Below are 22083 nucleotides of genomic sequence, written 5' to 3' on the forward strand. Positions count from 1 at the left end.
AACACTGAGTTAAAACAACATCAAAATGTGGCGTCAAAATCAAACTGCTCTGATTGGCTACTCACATTGCTGGCTGGGTTGTGATTGGCTACTCACATTGCCAGCTGGGTTCTGATTGGCTACACACATTGCTGGCTGGTTTGTGATTGGCTACTCACATTGCCGGCTGGGTTCTGATTGGCTACTCGCATTGCCGGCTGGTTTGTGATTGGCTACTCACGTTGCTGGCTGGTTTGTGATTGGCTACTCACATTGCTGGCTGGGGTCTGAGTCTGTGGTCATCTTGATGTAGTTGGTGGGCAGCAGGCCCGTCACGCCATTGGCCTCTCCTTTCCACCAATCGGGGTTGGCCTTGTCTAGGACGTTGATCAGCTGACCCTTGGAGAAGCTCAGCTCGTCCTGATTGGCGGCCGTGTAGTCGTACATGGCGATGACCTGGCACACTGAGGGATCATGGGAAGGAGAGTTTTTTTTCTTTTAACGAGGACAAGAGCAGGAAGTAGTACGTACGCGTGTCGACTCAGGATACTAATTGTATCCAATCAGAAGACAGAACACCACAAACATTATTTATCAGCTTAACCTTTTATGGCGTTGCCATTTTGTCTGCTCAATGTTTGTTTAATAACTTCCCATTTGATTTGTCTATTGTGTATCCTCTATGACATACATGGGTAACTGTAGGCCCCCACCTTCACTTAATGCAGCCCGCAGGTTAATACTGGAATACTGATATTTTGATCTCAGCTGTTACAATTCCAAACATGACCTGCTTTAATTCTGTCTATATTAGAAGCTTAATGACTAGTATATTAGTATAAAAAATGTATTTATTTTATGTGCAATGTAGGTATTTGTATTTAGGTTCATAAAGTTAACATGAGTATATAACTAAATGCGTTTGAAATTAAATCAAAATGTTACATTTCAGGATTCCAATTAAAGAAATAACAAATAATTATTCAGGATTCCAATTCAAAAGAAGCAAAAATAGCCAATCTACAAGCTTGAGCTTGTGGATCGGCTATTTTTGCTTCTTCTGTATGAGATACTAGAAAGTGACAAAGTAGGACGTAGCGATTTGCAATGTGGCCCTCTGGAGTTAAGGTGGAAATATAGTGGCCCTCGCCATCATCAAAGTTGCCCACCCCTGCTCTATGAGCTCTGTCCCGATTGGATAAAATTGATATCCCAACCTGAAACAAACAAAGTCAGTCTATAGCGATAATGACTCTGAATTGAAATGCAGAGCTATTTAACAACTTATTTGAACATTTACAACCCGTTGTGTGGTTAAAGGGATATTTCATGTTCAAAACTATTTCGACTCATTTGATCGTATACTCACGCTTTTTGGTGCAAGCCCGGACAGCTTTTTAAGTTGTGTGATTCAGTATTTGGATACCGGTATTTATTTTTCGATATTCATTGTTTCCGGACACACCCACTTCCTATTCAAACCCATTGGAAGATGAATTAATGATTTGGGGTGAGCGTTCGGCACAACTGCCAATAAAAGTGACTGTACTGGCCAATCACAGCGGGTCTTTTCCGGGACTTGGCAAAACACATAACAGCAGGGAAATGCTGGGCCCCTGATTCAGCCCGGGAAAAAGAGTTGTAGAGGCCCTCATTGCGCGCTATAGAGAGAGATCTCTCTCTATAGCGCTGCTGCTACTCAAAGATTTGCCATTTCAGATCATGACAAGTGACAAGCCAGTGGGCCAATTACATGAGTCATATTTCGTCATTGTCGGGTGGAAACCTTGTATGTCCAAAACCATTTTAAAAATGATTTAAACTAGTGAAAACAGCCGATCTACAAGCACACAACTTGTGCTTGTATGATGAAGCAGGGCTTTACTTTGCGAAAAAAATTACAAATTTGAAACTTGGAGATACGAGGGTTCTGCCCGACAGTGACGATTTACTTTGTTGGCCGCCCAGCCCCCAAAATGGAACGAAGGCCGACATTTTATTTTTATTTTTTTCCTAATGGCCGGCCTGGACCGGCCAAGAATGAACCGGCCGTTCGGGAGTTGTCCCGCTTTTCCCAATGGCCAGCACGTCCCTGCATAACAGCCTAACATCTGTTTAGCAGCCTAAAGGCCCTTTCCCACTGCGCCCGATAACGATGTGTCAGCGTTCACGTCAATTATGTCTGCGTTAACGTTGTGGTGTGGACACTACCATCCACTATCATCCACTTCAATGGAGAAAGATATATATTTTTTATCGTTATCGGAAGCAGTGGAAAGGACCTTAAAGGATTCGTCCCTGTTGCTTCATCCCCAGGACTCCTCCAGATCTCTCCCCACAGCTAAAACGGGGGTAAATTGCACTCCTCCAAATGCGCTAATTTTCACCGCTGCAAAGTTACTTTTTTCTTCATAAATCATCTATTTATAGTTCCAAAATACGTTGTAGCCCGCAGCTAATCCCCAAACAGCAGTCCACATCCTGAAATGTCGATGTTTACATTCAGAGAAGAAGAATGAAGTCTTGTCTCTATTTTTCCTTCTCAGTCATAATTACTAGTTTCTAGCAATCAACAGACTAACTAGATTATATTCTTCTGCTTTCTTGTTTTATATATATATATATATACCACGATGCCTTGTTGTGTATATACTTGCTGTAATAACTCCAGGAGAAAGCTTTCTTTGCGCTTTTAGATTATCTATTTCTTAAACATTTAGTTTTAAAATGTAGGGTTAGAAATTCTACGACGTGTGCACTCGTCAAACTCTTCGATGTCTCCGTGTGCCATCGACGTGTCTGATTTATATTTGATATTAAACTGTAGCTTGTTGTCTGGGGCAGCTGCTGCTGAAGAGAAAAACTCCAATTCCCGCAATGCAACAGGAGGTATCGTGATCAGAACCAGATCACGTTCATGTTTAAAATGAACCCTTTTCTACCGACCGTTACAAAAGCACTGATGACCGCGATTGTAATTTTTCTGTTGTGAAAGAAAATACAATCGCACGGACATTCCGGAAATACTCGGATTACATTTACTCATTACGAAAAAACAACAACAATATAATACCATGGCACTCAGCGATTAAATCATTGTTTAATCAACGGGATTCAGTGTGTTAATTCAGAAAAAAAAACAATGTTTGGGAACCAGTGCTCTAGACTGGTCACATGATGTCTGACGTCCACATGGAAGCCACGTTGTGTCGTGTTTCCTGTGAGGAAATGTCCAGACTGCCACTGAATATGACGTTTTGTGGACGCTAGATGGCGCTGTTTGCTAACCTCTGAGTCACCATTTGTTTCCGGGTTTTTCAATAATATTTTTTATCCCACCATTTTTGTAACCCATCTTTTCACCCAGTGTCATGTCTAATGTAATCCTGGGCGCTACACTCCCTCTACCAACCTGGGGAGAGCAACGGACTGACCTCATGCTTCCTTCTATGCACGAGGAGCCACGAGCAGCTTCTTTTCACCTGACAGGGGGTAGTTTTGAGAAAAAATAATGCTGCTATTTGTTTGAAAAGCTTTATACCCTGTACATATAAAATGTCACAATGCGACATAGCTCTGTTTAAACAATGCTGTACCCCCTCCAACTGTATATTATGTTCCCCATTTTCAACTGTTTTTATTGTATTTGTTTCATTTGCTTTGGCAATCTAAACGTATGTTTTCTCGTGCCAATAAAGCTCCTTTAAATTGAATTGAATTGAATTGATGTAGCTTGTGGTCCGACTGTGCAGAACTGAAGAACACACGTTTGGTCGGTCTTACAGAACAGCTCCAGAGGTCTGTCGTGTTTCTGACACATATAGGGTGCGTTGGGAAATGCGCACCGAGTGTGTGCTCAGTGTAGTGAGTGCAGTGGGTGGTGACGTTGTAGAGTGCATTCAGTGTGGCTTATTTACGAACAACCAGTTAAGAGGAAGCTGTGTGCTTTTTCACTCTGAAAACGTTCTGAAAAGCAGCAGTTGTTAACGTAACGTTGCTATTGATAGGCAATTTAATTCACAACATTGGCCTACCTGCTGCTAGTTTACAAGTTGATGTGTGTGTAACAATAAAGCCCAAAGGACCAATAAAGCAGCAAATGGTGCATTTTGTTATCATTTCCTACGCCATTGTTCACAGCTGAGAAGCGCGAGACACCACCATGAAAACCAGCCAATCAAAACACCGCAATGAAAACCCCATCTTCTGAGTAGGGTCGTTCAGTGCGTGCACTCAGCACACCCGGTGCGCCACACACTGGATTTGCGAACGACAACGCACAGAGTGCACCGAATAAACAAACGACAACATGGCACACCAGTGCGTTGAGTGCGCATTTCCAAACGCACCCAGAGTCTTCCAGGTTCTTCACAGGCTTGATTAGTTTGTGGCGACACACAGGGCAGGACTTGAGGGCCTTGCGCTTGACGTCAGCGCAGACGTCACAGGGCACTTCGTCCGGTCTAGCAGGCTGCCGCTGTGACTTCCTGACATGTTTGGCCATCTCAGAAATCAAAGTATTGACGAAGATTTCTGGTCTGTTAGGGAATACCTTTCTACAGAGCGGACACCGACACACAGAGTTAGTGTCCCAGTAATGTGTGATGCAGGCTTTGCAGTAGTTGTGTCCGCACTGGATGGCGACGGGATCGGTGAACACGTCCAGACATATTGAACATCTTAAGCGGTCCGCAGACAGAGGAGACAATGCAGAAGCCATTTCTCTTCCACAAACACTGAGAACCAAAGTGGAAGTCACACACATTTTTATCTGTCCAGATGCCTTAGCACACCACATCACAATGACATCACATAGGCCTGTAACGTCAGACATGCCCATATATGGGTGTTTGAGGTGACGGCAGGGGACGCGTTGGCAAATTGGTGTTGCATGGGGGGAAATCTCGCTATTTCCACGTCCCGTCATTTCGACTAAGCGAGTCGGCAGGTTAGCTACTCCCCGGCGTCACGGTTACTGAGGTTAGGGTTAGGGTTTGTGTTAGGTTTAGGCATAGAGGTTAACATTCACCCACGTCGGCAGGTTAGCTTTTCACCAGGTTAACATTCACCCATGTCGAAAGAATGAACAGCAGAACAAATGCTTTGTTAGGACACTCCTGTTGCACGGCAACGGTTTAAGTTGTGTCAGATGTCAGCGTATCCCATAGGAAGTACTGTTGACCAATGGGTGGCAGGGGATGGCAGCAGGGGCGGGGCTGGTCCAGAGCGTTAGCAAGGTCTCACTAACGCTCTGCCAGGTGGTCAATATAATCGGTCAATATATATTACCATTGACCATAATCCTTAAAGGGGCACTGTGGAGTAAAACAAAGTTATTTCCGTCTGGCAAACATGTTTTATTTTCTGGTCAAAAAAGTGTGTTTTACAGAGTGAGTGGGGTGCTGAGAGGTTCCCACCGCGGATAATAGACTTTCAACAACGCTAAACTACCTTTGTTTAGGAGAGTAGCGAAGTTGTTTGGTTTATTTTGGCTGAAGTTGAGCCCTCAGTAGAATTCCTGGTCCTGTCTGTGAGTCTGTGAGGTGGCTGTAGGGGCGGCTGTAGCTCCTGGTTAAATGATGTTCTCACTCAAGAGTCTGATTGTCTCCACCAGCCGAAGGCTGAGGGAGAGTATGTTTTGCCAATTCAGAACCTCTGCCCCAAATTTTCAAATGGCCCTCATGGTGGCGCTATAACAGGCCCATTCGTCCTCCGAGTTTGTGTACAGCTAATCTCCGGCGCCGTTGGCCCGGTCGCTCCCAAAATGAGCACACACACTCCCTGGATGCCAATTCAGAACCTCTGCCCCAAATTTTTCAAATGGCCCTCATGGTGGCGCTATAACAGGGCAATTTGTGTGGCCTGGTGGAGACCTGTGCTCGGAAGAGCACTGCTTCTAGTTCAGGGTTAGGGTTAGCGGGAGCCACCCCATTGGCCAAGGCTTTGGAATGATGCAAGACGGTCCTGTCGCCCTATTGGCCGGCCGTCTGTCAGTCAACCTCCCTTTTCTGGCTTTGGGAACAACACTGAGAGCGGCCATGTTGGATTTTCCACTGGAGTGCATGCTAATTTAATTCCCTTTAAATCACAGAGCGCCTCCAAAAATTAAGTTAGGCTACATGTTTTATCTGGTTATACGAAGCCGAAAAGCTTACTAGGATTTCCTTTTAGTTGAGCTTGTACCAATGAACAGTTTTCACATACTCACTTCAGAAATGGCATATTGGTCTCTTATTTTAAAGTATTATGTCATCAGAATTCATGGTCATAGTAAAAGAAGGCACCTCCATAATTTAACATTCAACGTTGCGACTGTCAGGTGGCAGTTACTATCAAAACCTCCACTGGCTGTCTGTCACTCTGTCCGTCACGTCACACGTTTGCCCTACTCATATCTCCGCCACCGTTTCCCCTATCACCCAGTGTCAATTGTCTAATGTAATCCTGGGCGCTACACTCCCTCTACCAACCTGGGGAGAGCAACAGACTGACCTCATGCTTCCTTCTATGCATGAGGAGCACAGTGGGGAGTTTCCCCAGTTGGACATAGCGAGTTGATGGAACACGTTATTCCAACCAGTTCCTTTCCCCTCCATCAGGCGGCCCCGGCTGACCAAGGGGAGGCAGTATAGAGACCAGGATCACGGCATGTTTTCTTTTGTGAGGGTACCTACCCTAGGAGACACAGGGAGAACATGCAAACTCCACACAGAAAGGCCCTTTCACCAACCCCACCTAGGGCATGGGCGCTGATGATGCAGAGGAGAGAACACGCTCCCAGCACTCACAGCGTCCCCCAGCAGGAATCGAACCCCGGAACTTCTAGCTGGGGGAAAAGTTGACACGATAGATTGCAATGGCAAAAAGAAATTGAACCATGATTTATTTATTTGGATGCTCTTTTCGACGGCCCATAGCTAGAGAACAGCTGGTTGGAATGACCCGTTATTTTTTTGTTCTTTGCGCAAGCACAGCGATCAGGAGGTCTTTACCAGCGATCAGGAGATCGTTCGTACTGAGGATAAATATTCTGTGACGACTTGACAAGGTAAGACACAAAATGCGTTGGTGGCAGTGGTTGGTATTGGTTACTATCAAAACCTCCACCGGCTGTCTGTCAGTCAGTCAGTCTGTCCGTCATTCTGTCCGTCACGTCACACTTTTCCCCTACTCATATCTCCGCCATTGTTGCCCCGATCCATGCCAAACTTTGCACACACACTCCTTGCCTGCCAAACCACAACCTCCACTCATTTCTCACATGGCCCTCTTCTAGCGCCACCATTTGGACGACTTTGGAAAAACACATTTTTGGACACTGCTCCTACAGATTTTGTCCTAAAACCACGCAAAGCGGTAGGTACACAGTATCTCTACAGTCATCTCATCAAAATGCATCTGTCCCATCTAGCGCCAATATTTGGACAATTTTTGAAAAACTAATTTTTGGACACTGCTCCTACAGATTTTGCCCTAAAATCACGCAAAGCGGTACACAGTATCTCTTAAGTCATGTCATCATCATGGATCTGTCCCATTTCCCATATTCCCTCCTGATTGGCTACCATTGCCTTCTAAAGTTTGTCTATGCAATCTGATGGTTGCTTATCTCCCGATTTAGGGAGTCTTACTGGTGTACAGTATGCATTTATTGGGGCAGTGAAGAGTTAAGGAGGCTCATTAACAAATTGTGATTTTTATTATTGTAGTAATTGTTGATAGCAGTATGTGTCCATTTAAGTGTGATTGAGAGGACAGATGATCAGAGGAGCAGAGTTTGTACCACCATCACGAAGACCAGGACTGAAGAATGGATAGAGTTTCTCAGTGAAGGAGCAGCCAGTGAAAGAGTAGAGATGAACTCTGGCCTCCACATCATAAAAGGATACCAGACCCCCCTCATAATCCACAAACACTCCCACTTTCTGGACCTTCTCTCTTACAGGGAGGAGGACAGCAGAGTTAGCACGAGCCCAGTACTTATTTCCATTCCTCAACCTTATAGTCCAGTAACCATGGTAAGGGGTCGCTGTGATTGGTCCCTTCCTGTAGATGGACTCTCTGGCTACTCCTAGAGCCCAGTCAGTCTTCCCATTAACCTGAACCTCATAGTAAAACCTTCCTGAGAAGCTTTGTTTTCCTAAGACACAGACACATGTTTCCATCAATCACTTGTTTTCCATTCTCAGACAGGATGAGGAAGGGATGAGCTGTATCGGGGTCCAGAGTCACATTGACTTTGTATTGAGGGAACCTCCTCAACTCAACATCACGCAGCTTCTTCATCTCTTGACTGAGTGTCTTCTCCAGCTGAGCCACAGCTGTCCTCACAGTCCCCACATATGAAGACTGATGGACATTGACCTTTGTCCAGTCCTTGGTGGGTGGAGGGGTGTTGATGGATGTGAAGTTCTGGAGGAGGTGGAGGTGGTCTTCAGTGTGTGAGAGCTGCAACAGCTCAGAGCTTCTCTTCTTTAACTCAGTGATTTCCTTTTGCAGCTCTTTAATGAAGCCTTCGTCATGTTTCTCTGTTGCTTTCTGCGTTTCAACACAGGTCGTTATTAGAGCAGTGGCGACCTGCACACATGAGTCTACGTCGTTCCTTCTGAGACCTATCGAGTGTTTGACCTCCCGAATCTTTACTTCTCTCTCCTGGATCATCTGCTGAACTTCAGCCTCTGTCTCTCTCAGCTCAGCCCTCTTTCTTTCGCATCCCTCTTCCAGAGACACGACTTGATGTAGCTTGTGGTCCGACTCTGTGCAGAACTGACAAACACACGTTTGGTCGGTCTTACAGAACAGCTTCAGAGGTCTGTCGTGTTTCTGACACGTATAGCCTTCCAGGTTCTTCACAGGCTCGATTAGTTTGTGGCGTTTCAACGCCGGGACTCTGAGATGAGGCTCCAGGTGAGTCTCACAGAGGGAGGTCAGACACACCAGGCAGGACTTGAGGGCTTTGAGCTTGACGTCAGCGCAGACGTCACAGGGCACTTCGTCCGGTCTAGCAGGCTGCCGCTGTGACTTCCTGACATGTTTGGCCATCTCAGAAATCAAAGTATTGACGAAGATTTCTGGTCTGTAAGGGAATACCTTTCTACAGAGCGGACACCGACACACATAGTTAGTGTCCCAGCACTGCTTGATGCAGGCTTTGCAGTAGTTGTGTCCGCATGGGATGGCGACGGGATCGGTGAACACGTCCAGACAGATTGAACATCTTAATCCGTCCGCAGACAGAGGAGACACTGCAGAAGCCATCTCTCTTCCACACACACTGAGAACCAAAGTGGAAGTCACGCACGTTTAAAAAAAAAACAATTGTCCAGACACCTCAGCACAGCACATCACACTGACATCACGCAGGCCTGTAATGTCAGACATGCCCATATATGTAGAAATCCAATTTTCTTTTCCTACGCTAGACATTTTTGCACCGATGCAAAGTGAGTGGTGCAAACACATGCAGCGTTTTGGCCTGCAAAACTGGTCTACAGATCGACCGATGACGTCATCCAGTACGCCACAATCTCCTTTTTACTTACTCACTACTGCTTTTTAAAAGCTCCTAGCGGTATGTCTTGCTTCTTGTGTCCATATGAGCAAGGAACTCCATGTATGGAGATAACCAACGTCACGGACAGAGTGGCCTGTACAAGGACACATGCATGTGTGTAGTTTTTGATACCATGATATCACAGGTGCAATTGTTGACAGTGTCTATCTATCTGGTAGGGGTGACGGAGTGGACAGTGTCTACATGGTAGGGCTGACAGAGTTGACAGTATTTACCTGGTAAAGCTGACAGAGTTGACAGTGTCTACATGGTAGGGGTGTTGGAGTTGACTGTATGTACATGGTAGGGCTGACAGAGTTAACAGTGTCTACCTGGTAGGGGTGTTGGAGTTGACAGTGTCTACCTGGTAGGGCTGACATACAGTAGTTGACAGTATTTACCTGGTAACGGTGACAGAGTTGACAGTGTCTACATGGTAGGGGTGTTGGAGTGGACAGTATGCACATGGTAGGGCTGACAGAGTTGACAGTATTTACCTGGTAAAGGTGACGGAGTTGACTTCCCACTGGATGGGCCAAGCAGCTTGACGTGGCTGGAGTGGAACCAGCCTCTCTGACGCTTCTTACCCCGCGCCTGAGGACACACACACACACACACACACACACACACATACGCACACACACACACACGCACACTGAACGCAATATCTCACTTTGGATTCGAACCACATTATGTTCTGCTTTAAGTATTACAACATACAAGCTCACAGCACGGTTGCGACAAACAGGGAACCAAAACAAAGCGACACCACTTCTTCTGCCATCCGGTCTAGGATGCCGGATCAAACGACCTGTTTAGTAAACGAATACCAGGCTTTCCCCTGACCTGGTGACGCGAGGTTAGACTCTATTAAAGTAAATTAAAGCAAACCACGTTAATTTGGTTCAGGTCACATGACTTCTGGTTCAGGTCACGTGACTTGCATTCGGTGCTGCTTGGATCATTCACGGACAAGCGCCCTCTATGCTTCCATGCCCAAATAAGGATTTGACGAGTGCTCGTCATGGCAGTGTGCGCCTTGCGTATAAATGACAACCAGACAACGATCGTCACCAGCGGTCACAAAAACTGCAACGCATCCATTCCAGGCAAGTCCAAGAGAGAGAGAGAGAGAGAGAGAGAGAGAGAGAGAGAGAGAGAGAGAGAGAGAGAGAGAGAGAGAGACCTAGGCGGTGACTGACCTGCAGTTCCCCCAGCCACCACCCGGAGGAGTTCCTGGCCCGGACCACTATGAGCTGTCCTGGAGACAGACTCAGCAGCTCCCCCGTCTGGCCGACGGCGGCGCTGACGGCCTGCGCAATGTCTGTCAGAACAACATAGAACAACAGCAAATTAGACACAATTACAATTAGTGAGTGTGGGTATGTGTGTGTGTGCGTGCGTGCGTGTGGCTCGATCTGAGCCTTACCTGGCTTCTTTATTGGAACTCCAGGCCTTGTGACCTAAAAAGGACAGCGCAATCATGACAATGTTAAACAGGTGGTGCCATAGTTTTGTATGTGTCTATGGAGTTAACATTACTCTAATAGACCACCATGTGAAAATATGTCTTCTCTTTGTATATATTTTTTTTACTTCCTGAAAGCTGAAATAATACATCCCCTCTCTTTTTACCATTCAACAACATTTGTGGGTGTGGCTAACTTCAGCTGGGTCACCACCCACCTGAACAACAACGTTGTAGTTTTTGTCTAGTTTTAGTCGACTAAATATCATAAGATCTTTGCCGACTAAATCAGCAGTTGATTTTGTCGACAAAAATGTATTTTGGCGGTGCCTTGATGATGTCGTAAAGCCTGATTTTACACTTTAACAGTCTAACAGAATCAATTTTATGCCCATATATAGAGATCCCTGATGTCATAAATATTAAGCCCATATCTAACAGGACTTCATATGGCAATGCACATAATATGGAGGAAGACAGCCCATATCCGTGCTGCTAGTTCAGACAGGGATCTCCATGTATGGGCATAAAAGGGATGTACTATATCAACCCGTTTCTCGTCTACGTTACACTGATAAAAACTAGATGCGTGCGCAGGGTCGGTACCAAAATTAGCCAATGAAACCAGCGCTCCCCAAAACAACAGGTTTGGGGATCGGTGGGAATTGATTACATGGTACAGTCACCTGTGCATTTAGTCTCAATGTTTGTAAACAAGAAACGGGTCTATACAGTACATGGATCTCCATATATGGGTAACTGGTCCGTTATACATCACTGGCCAGATGGCCAAGAATTCACCCTTTGTCAAGTCCCGCCCATTGTCCCGCCCCTCTTCGCACCCATTGGTTGCTCTGTCTTGGTGGGACAAAAGTCCTTTCTCTTCATCCACTACCATTGAAATTCACTTGCTTCTTATTGTTATTTTGTGTGTTCAATTCTCATTTTAAACTTGGTTTCAGTAAAAAGGAGCCTCTCAGGTGCAGTATAGTGACTGGGCATGTTTTTAAATGTTTTTATTTCTCCAGAAATTATGTTTTAGCAAATTCAACATTAAAAAGGCGGAACCAGGGCGGGACAAGGCAGAAGGAGCCTGCTGCTGGTCAGTTAAGGACCAATCAGAAGGCTGACAAAGGGTTAATTGGCCATTGGTCGCCCTGAAGTGTCTTACTGGTTATCAAATTATTTACTTGGGAACGTGAAGAAAAAGAATGGAAACGTCTCCATGAATCTCCATGAATTCAAGGTTTCATGGGGCTGTGGAACTGATAGAAAATAAGATGGTGAACTACTTCTTTAACCCATTTAGAACGGGTACACATGAGTGTGTATCATTATTTTATGCTTTAACTATTGAAAAATAGCAGATATACAAGCTCGAGCTTGTAGATCTGCTATTTTTGAAGAATCGTGAAAATGAGAATGTTGACCCGATTCTATAAGTGTCTTTTGAATCCTTCTAAGATTTTTTGAAAAACCCTATGTTTCCTATGTCAGCAATCTGGCTAGCCATCGTCAAAGAAAAGGTCCTTTTCACTTAACTGGAGCTCAGTTAGTCTGTTCTTGAGAGACTACTATGTCAGTGGTTCTCAAACCTTTTCATTTGAAGGACCCCCAAACTGATATTTATTTGGCCACGGACCCCCCATCTCAAAATATTTAGTTCCAGGGACCACCCAGAAGCAAAATTTGAGTTACAATAGTTCGCTTTGAAAATACATATATTCAAAGATTTGCAAAAAAATGTCCACGACTTTTTCAAAAATAGCAGATCTACAAGCTCGCAGCGCGGCACTCGGTGCCGCGCTGTGAGCTTGTATATCTGCTATTTTTCACAGGTTAAATGGGTTAACCAGTACAGAGGCGGCCTGCAGGGGGGGCTAGCGGGGCACTCGCCCAGGGCGCCACTTTGAGGGGGCGCATGAAGAAGAAAAAAAAAAAAAAAAAAAGAAGAAAACATTTTTTTTTGTGAAAGAAGAACCATTTCTCCTGACCAGCCCAAGGTAAGACTAAGACAGTCAGATCATGCTTTTATAAACCCTATTATATTAAGCCCAAAATGGTTCTGCCGCCGTGTAGAACCGAACCGCTTTTAACTTAAATTAATAATTTTTTTTTTATAAAAAATAAATAAATAAATAAATCCGTCCGCGCTTCGCGTGGCCATAGGGCGGCGCTATACTACCTCGCCTAGGGCGCAATATAGGTACCAACCGCCACTGAACCAGTAATACCGTATCGTTAAAGGTTGACTCACCTCTGGTTCCACAGGCCTGACGTAGTTGGAGGGGAAGACCCCCTGGTGGTCCCCGATGCAGCCCCTCCACCACTCCCCCTCCCTCTCCGTCACCAACACCACGTCGCCCTCGCAGAACGTCAGGTCGCCCGCCTCCGGGCTCTCGTACGTGTAGAGGGCTACAAACTCTGAGGGGGGGGCAGAAACACACAACACAAGTGTTGGGGAAGGTACTTTGAAAGCGTAACTTCTTGTACAGTTACAAGTAACTCACCATGGCAGTAACTTGATCAAGTTAAAGTTATACCACTGGAGAAATCTATTAAGTTTCAAGTTACATAGAAAAAGTAACTTGAGTAACTTGAGTTCATTTTTTTCAGCGTTAAATTGAGAATGTACATTTGGTGTACATGAAACAAAATATAATGGCCTACAAAAAGTCACATGCCAGCAGAAATTTTCTTCTCAAATGAGTTTTATGTTTTTTTGCCTCTCAACTGAGTTTTATGGGGGAACACACAACACCAGTGTTGGGGAAGTTACTTTGAAAGCGTAACTTGTACAGTTACAAGTAACTCACCATGGCAGTAACTTGATCAAGTTAAAGTTATACCCTTGCAGAAATGTAACTTATAAAGTTTCAATTTACATAGAAAAAGTAACTTGAGTAACTTGAGTACATTTTTTTTTTTCAGCGTTAAATTGAGAATGTACATTTGGTGTACATGAAACAAAATATAATGGCCTACAAAAAAATCACATGCGAGCAGAAATATGCCTCTCAACTGAGTTTTATGTTTTATTTCAAAAAGGTTGACATTTTCTTTAGTAAACATCTGTGTTCCTAATATAAAGTTTAAAAAAGAAGAACATTCTAATATGTTGAGGACATTTGATCGTCATTCTTAACAAAACTGTAAATGTAAAGTTATAACTTCGCTTGTAACTTCTTTTAACTTGTATCTTGAGCCAACAATGACCCAAAAAGTATCTCAGTTACTTGACAGAAATATGAATTTAACTCAGTTACCAGCAAGTTACAGCAAAATGTAACTTAGTTACGTAACTCAGTTACATGTAACTTTAACTTCCCCAACACTGCACAACACACCAGGGACGTGTAGAGCAGGGGTCTTCAACAGGGGGTCCGGGACCCCTAGGGGATCATCAGAGTCACTACAGGGGATCCTCCAAATCTTTGTGCGATAGAAACCTTTTTTTCCCCTTTTTTATATTAACCACTTGAACCCTAGTGTCCATATTCTGAGCAAAGAGGTTTTGTATAGAGGGGAAAAAGAGCAGACCAAGTACAGAGTGAAAGGTCAACTTTATTAAGTATTGACGGTTCAAGTGGTTAAATATCTGAAAACTCAAATTGACATAAATCCAAAATACACTGATGATTGTGCTCTGTGAACAGGTTGTGGGGGTCCCTGCTTCATCTCTCTCTCAACTAAGGGGTCCTTGGCCTGAAAACTTGAAGACCCCTGGTGCAGAGAATGTTAGAGAGGCAGGGGCTGCCATTTCTAAAAGGTCCCTTTGGTGAAAATATCGAACATATTTTCGGTACTTGATACCACACTAAACTAAGCATAATCAAGTAAATACGGGAGATGTGGTGCTGAACACTCTGTCTACAGACAGACATACAGACCAAATCCCAGGCTTTATAGAGAGAGAACACATGAGAGACACCAACCTTCCAGTTGTCCTGAATCCGGAGCGTCGAACTCATCAACGCTGGAATATATGGGCCTGGGGACGAGACAATCCACACATACGGTTATTTATATGAACTAGCCCTTACCCGTTCAAAGATATGAGCTCCAAAATGATGTGCAGTGTGTGGGTTGATGCATGCTAATATGTAGGAGCATCAATGTAAGAAATACCCGTTCCATTTAACGGCTACAGAGATACTGTGTACCGATCTGCATGATTTTTGGACAACATCTGTAACAGGGCCAGAACCCCCCCCCCCCCCCCCCCGCCTGCACACACACACACACTCCCCCCCCCCCCCCCCCCCCCGTGTGTGTGTGTGTGTGTGTGGGGGTTTGTGTGTGATTGTGCTAATGGCCTGAACAACAGCGCCCCTCCCTTAACATGTGTGGTCACAAAAGGTACTGTAGGCTAAATAGATATAGATACACCATAAAAATGCGAATATACAGCATACGATTTGTGAAAGTGACAAACGGGCTTCACAGTTATGTCAGGTGTGTTCATATGCTGATGGTGATGCGATTTCAGATCAATTGCTCCAGCCACTGAGGAGAAACACTGTTACAGACGGACGGACAGACATTCGCAAAATTATATGTTAGATATATGGGCCTGGGAAGGACACCAAGACAGTCCACACATACTGTTATTTAAAGTATTTATATGAATATATGGGCCTGGTGTGCTGTTATTTAGATGAATATATGGGCCTGGTGTGCTGTTATTTATATGAATATATGGGCCTACTGTGCTGTTATTTAGATGAATATATGGGCCTACTGTGCTGTTATTTAGATGAATATATGGGCCTGGTGTGCTGTTATTTAGATGAATATATGGGCCTGCTGTGCTCTTATTTAGATGAATATATGGGCCTGCTGTGCTGTTATTTAGATGAATATATGGGCCTGCTGTGCTGTTATTTAGATGAATATGGGCCTGCTGTGCTGTTATTTAGATGAATATATGGACCTGGTGTGCTGTTATTTAGATGAATATATGGGCCTTGTGTGATGTTATTTAGATGAATATATGGGCCTGGTGTGATGTTATTTAGATGAATATATGGGCCTGGTGTGATGTTATTTAGATGAATATATGGGCCTGGTGTGATGTTATTTAGATGAATATATGGGCCTGGTGTGATGTTATTTAGATGAATATATGGGCCTGGTGTGATGTTATTTAGATGAATATATGGGCCTGGTGTGATGTTATTTAGATGAATATATGGGCCTTGTGTGATGTTATTTAGATGAATATATGGGCCTTGTGTGATGTTATTTAGATGAATATATGGGCCTTGTGTGATGTTATTTAGATGAATATACTGTATGGGCCTGCTGTGCAGTTATTTAGATGAATATATGGGCCTGGTGTGCTGTTATTTAGATGAATATATGGGCCTACTGTGCTGTTATTTAGATGAATATATGGGCCTACTGAGCTGTTATTTATATGAATATATGGGCCTGCTGTGCTGTTATTTAGATGAATATATGGACCTGGGGAGGACATGAGACAATCCACACAACGTCAGACCATCTTCATTCCATCTGAACACACACAATGAAAACCTTTGTGTAACTCATCGGATGCCCACGAGGTGTCAGCGTGTCAATCTCTTTGATGTCTACGTGTGCCCATCGACGCGTTCGACGCGTTGTACAGTAAACTATACTGTACTGTAGCGACTGTTCCAGGGTACCGCGGTGACGAAAAACACTCCAATTCCCGAAATGCAGCACGAGATCACGTGCATTTTTCTCCTAATCTAGCTTTTAAATCACCTTCATTTCTTTTCTACCGGCCGTTACACAAACGCTGTGGCCCAAGATTGTTTAAAAACGGTCCTGACCGAAAGAAAATATTATCGTGAAATAAACAGGACATAGTTGGATTACATCTACTCAGATTACTTTTTTCGCCAGGACCTCGAAGGTAAGTAAAATGGGCACCAGCAAATTAAATGTTGAAAAATTCTGGGCACCCGATGTAATTACTCTTCTCCTAGTTTTATCTATCTATCTATCTATCTATCTATCTATCTATCTATCTATCTATCTATGAAAACATCACCATAATTCACACAGTTATGTAAAGACGTTCTATTTTCCTAACGAATACGATACCTCCATACCTCCAAAACCTGATCAACCCCTACACCCCCACTCGTTCACTTAGATCAGCCAACACAGGGATGCTGACCGAACCCTCGCTAAAAACTCCAGGGCAAAAATCCACTCGTCCGAGACAGTTTGACCTCTTGGCTCCCAAGTTGTGGAATAAACTCCCTGGAGCACTTAGAACAACGGACTCACTCGCTACCTTTCGCCGTGGACTGAAGACTCACCTTTTCAGACTCCACCTAAACCCTTAGCACTACAGTAAAATCAATGACCATACATGAAGCTAGTTAGCATTTTTTTTTTTTTAGGTTTCTTTAGTGATTATATTGTGTTTTTTCTCTAGATAGATATCCATTTACATTGTTATATTGCTGTTAATGTACTGACCTATTATCTTGTTTATTATTGTGATGTTGTATCTGCTTATTGTAAGTCGCTTTGGATTAAAAGCGTCTGCTAAATGCCTAAACTGTAAACTGTAAACTGTAAACCTTCTGAAAGGTCATCCTCATACATACTCTGCGTTTCCGCCGGCCGCCTCCAGGGCGGCGACGTGGTTCCCGGGGAACCAGCCCAGCGCGCCGTCGTTCAGCCTCCCCAGCCACCAGTCCTCGCCCCGCTGCAGCACGCTGATGACATCACCGGGCGAGAGGCTCAGTAGCGCCGTGGTGACGTCATCGCCACCGCCTGAGAGGTTGAGGTGGGCCGCGGCCGCCGCCGCGTCGGAGGGGCTGGGAGACCACACTGAGAGAACACGGGCCTGGAGGGGAGGGGCAGAGGACTGGGGGCGGGGCAGAGGACAACATTGGGATTGATTGATTGAATATAATCAATATTATTGATTGAATATTTTATTAGACAAAAATGGAGAACAGTACAAGTATAGTCAATACAATAGAAACCCTTCGTGCTCTAATAACGGTTTCTCTACCCCTGAGCTATGCCGCCCCACAGTGTGGGCTCGCAGAGTAGGGGGAAAAGGGGGTGGAGCTAAGGTAAGGTCACTTATCTGGCCTGTCCAGAGCTGCGTCTCAAGTCCTTAAATCAATTCTATTTCCTTGCTTGTATGTTAGTCCCTCCCATTGAGGAAATAGAGAGGAGGAGACGTCCCATTGGCCATTTCTGATGACAACATCACAGGTGATAGGCCAACTCCAGTGGGCGGGACTAACATACAAGGAAATAGGAAACAAGTGAAGGAAATAGGAATAATTTAAGGACTTGAGACGCGGCTGTGAGAAGTGAAAACTACCTCCTTCTCTGGCCTCCTGAAAGGTGAGTTCTCAGGGCAGTTTTGAAGGAGGCCAGCGAGCTACATTGTTTTAACACTTTCTGTGCCTCTTCATAGGCTCCGGTTCATTGCTGATGCAAAGAAATGGCTTTATCTCGGAATCTACTTCCAAAACGCTTGACGAGTTATGGTTTTTGAGAGGCGCTAACTGGCGCCCCGCTCCTACGTCTCCTAGTGTGTAACATGAATGGTACGGGTCCATTTGGTTTCATTTTACGCTCTCAAGAGTTAAAGATCTGTAAGGGTCCATTTGGTTACCAACTCTACCATCATTTAGCCGGGGACCACCTGGAACCCCCTCAGGGACCACTGGTGGTCCCCGGACCACTGGTTGAGAACCACTGCTTTAAGCCAGTGGTTCCCAAAAGTTTTAGCCCGTGACCCAAAAGGGAAATTAGACATTCGCCAGGGACCCGAACTAGTGAAAATAGCAGATCTACAAGCTCACATGTCTACTTCTTAATTATATAGTATATATACTGGTATTCATGGTATTTCTTAGATTTTTTTGTTTGTTTTTTTAAATGTATACAATTATTAAAAAGAAAAATATATATTTTAAAATAGATTTTTACGGGAGTCGTGACCCATAAAAACTGGTCCGTGACCCACAAATGGGTCCCGACCCACTGTTTGGGAAACAGTGCTTTAAAGGAGTAGTTCACCCCCAAAATGACTTTGTTTGTTTTGAATACTCACGCCATGGAGACTTGAGTTCAATAATATATATATATATATATATATATATATATATATATATGGGTGGGTGACGTGACGTAACGTTTTCGCTGTCCTCGGTGTCAAACATGTATAAATAAAAAATATATTTGTCAAAAACCTTCTGAATATTGTGCAGGACATTAAGCTTTATGTGAACTTACTCAAGATTAAAACATTTCATTCCTCATTTCTTCAGAATGTTCAACCAAACATGGCAAAACTCATATGGTGTGACTGTCCTGACCTTGTTTCTCAAAGTGGGAACTTGAATAAAACTAAGAAAAAGAATTGCTAAAAATCATTTGAAAATGAATTTAGGCTAAAAAAAATGTCTATTTGTGAGCCTATATCTTTTCAAAGTCAAAGCATAATGTTTTCAGTCATTTCTGATCAAAAACATTTTGTCCCCCAAACCAAAATCATTTGGTGTGACACTAGTTTGGACAAATTAAACAGGCAATTATTTGGACACCTATTGGCTAGAGAGGTCCTTCTTCTGTAAGGCTATTCAGCACTCCCAGCACAACTGCAAGACAGGTGTCTGAGGTGAGTTATGATTTTAACATTTTCATGAAATGCCATCTTGTTGAAACTTTGACAAACTCACCACTTTGGATGTCTGTTGGTGTGACACCTTTTCATTAAAAAAAGCTTAAGTTATTTGAAGTTTTGGTCATATTTCCATGTAGATCTAGGTTGCTTTGTTATAGCTAGCATGCTGTTAGCATGCTAATGTGTACATAGTAGCCTCAAGGTAAACCTAAATGCAGAAAAACGTAATATGGTGTGACACTTAATCATAATGGTGTGACATCTGCTTGTCACGCCATATGACTTGATTGTCACACCATATGATTTATACTGTATTTAACTACAGATATAACAATAAATAACAAAGTTCCATGTTTCTTTTGTACATTTAAACATTTGTTTTAAACATTTTTACATAAAATGTATTTAAGCTTCATTCAGTGATTCATCAGACAGAGCAGAAACCCCTTCACAGAAACCTTAACATATTGTTTCAATCTAAACAATATTTTCTCTTTGTCTTAAACTATACATTCCATTTTCTTTTGTCAGCTGGAAAATGACAAGTGCTGAGAGAACGAGAAAGTACAGGGAGAAACTAAACAATGACCCAGCAAGGAGAGAGGAGCCAAAGGGGCGAGACTGCATTTTCTACGAAGAGCAGGAGGTTGTCTGTGGCATAGCAGAACCGCAACAAGGCAGCCGGTTTGCTACCCTCACCAAATACGACTGGCTGATGTACAATACAGTCTAAATGTATAATATAATCTGATCTAATACTTTTGTACTTTCACTCACTGGACTGGACAGTGGACAGTGTTAAGGTAGGACCCGAGACAAAACTAGCGAAAATAGCTGATCTACAAGCTCTCAACACGTTGTGCTGCGAGAGCTTGTAGATCAGCTATTTTTGGAGTTGCGCAACCCAGCACTCTTTAGCTAGTGGAGATGTGGTGTAATGTCATGATTCCTAATTACATTTGTTCAACACAAAATGCTGTGTTCAAGTTCAGGAGACTTCGGAAAAAAGCAATTTACCTGAATGCTGAGTTCTGTTTCCACTAATTGGTGTTAATAAAATGTTGCCTTGGCTCCAAGTGTGGCTATGCGCCTTATTGTCTCTTTAGGATCCTTCTGCCGTGGGCCGGCAGAAGACTTAGGTGTGCGTAGCATTCCTGTGCACATCCTCATCATCCATCTACTACTACAATTCTTTCTTATCCCATGTTAAAGCCCTACAATAATATCCTGTTCAGAAATATTAAGGCCATGTTATCCTGGGTAATTGTTTAATCAATCAGTAAAGTTCAGTACTCACTAATAGGTAGGTTAAAACACAGTTTGCTTTGACACATGAAGATATGATCATACGGTGTGACACTAAATCATTTGGTGTGACATTCCAAATAGTGAAAAATCATACCTTTATTAATGATTAAACCAAAAAAATGTTTATGGATTACATAGAGAATATTATCAGGAAGAGTCACAAATATTTGTGTAATTTTAGAGAAAGTTTTGACAGAATACATTTAAAATATGTTGTAAGATCATGAACATGGGCCTCACACAGAGTGTCGATTATGAAAAAAATATACAGATATAATTAATTTTCAAAAAACTATAGTGGATCACTGGTTAGTTATGATAAAGGACTTTGATAAAGTGAGTAACTTAAGAAAGATGTACTCCATTTTCATTTTATGAACAATTATTTTCATGTCACACCATATGACGATTTTAGGCACAAGTACAACAAACTGCTGAATAAAGTCTGATTCCAATTAAATATCTAAAAACAAAATGTATTTCCATAAGGTTGAGAGTGAGTAGAACAAAAGTAAATAACTTTTATGCCTGCATTTTAAAGTTTTTTTAAAAACACATTTTTTGGGGCGTCACGTCACTGACCCATATATATATATATATATATATATATATTTTTTTTTTTTTCCTTCTTTTTTGTCGCATTCCTAAGTCAATAAATGTACCCCCATTGATTCCGGAAGGGGACGGGTCCCCTTCCGGAATCAATGGAGGTAAATTTACTATAATCAAATTTTTGTCTTAGAAATGTGACAATACAAAAAAATTATAATATCATTGAACTCAAGTCTCCATGGCGTGAGTAATCAATAGAAACACAGTCATTTTGGGGGTGAACTACTCCTTTAAGTTGTGCTTTCTCTTCTCTGTGTATCTGCAAATACGTAAGGGATAATGAATGGCTCCGCGGGGATTGACGGTACATAACAGACCGACGGCCTGATATCTCCCCGAGGCGCCAGCCTCGGGCAAAACAAAGTATTTCCTTGTTTACAGACGGCTGGAAGTGTTCCACAAGTGTCACGCTGGGCATCCTCCCAGCGCGACACGGTCGCCTTGGAAAACAAGGAAGTGCTGATTAGATAGAATCCATTTTCTGATACTACGTCGTCTATTCCTCGCTTA

General features: G+C 43.3%; 1 pseudogene across 1 annotated transcript in view; it reads right to left on the bottom strand.

Moving 5' to 3' along the window:
- LOC308300130 (intersectin-2-like) overlaps nt 1–22083 on the bottom strand; it is a 131074-nt pseudogene that overhangs the window by 27982 nt on the left and 81009 nt on the right. The window contains exons 20-26 of the transcript XR_013963377.1: nt 17609–17871; nt 14936–14991; nt 13258–13424; nt 10962–10995; nt 10735–10856; nt 10030–10126; nt 252–443 (exon numbers count right to left, since the gene is read on the bottom strand). The product of XR_013963377.1 is annotated as an intersectin-2-like (transcript). The remainder of the gene's footprint in view (nt 1–251; nt 444–10029; nt 10127–10734; nt 10857–10961; nt 10996–13257; nt 13425–14935; nt 14992–17608; nt 17872–22083) is intronic.

The sequence above is a fragment of the Nannobrachium achirus genome (genome assembly GCF_963921795.1).
Source record: "Nannobrachium achirus genome assembly, chromosome: 16".
NCBI classification, from domain to species: domain Eukaryota; kingdom Metazoa; phylum Chordata; class Actinopteri; order Myctophiformes; family Myctophidae; genus Nannobrachium; species Nannobrachium achirus.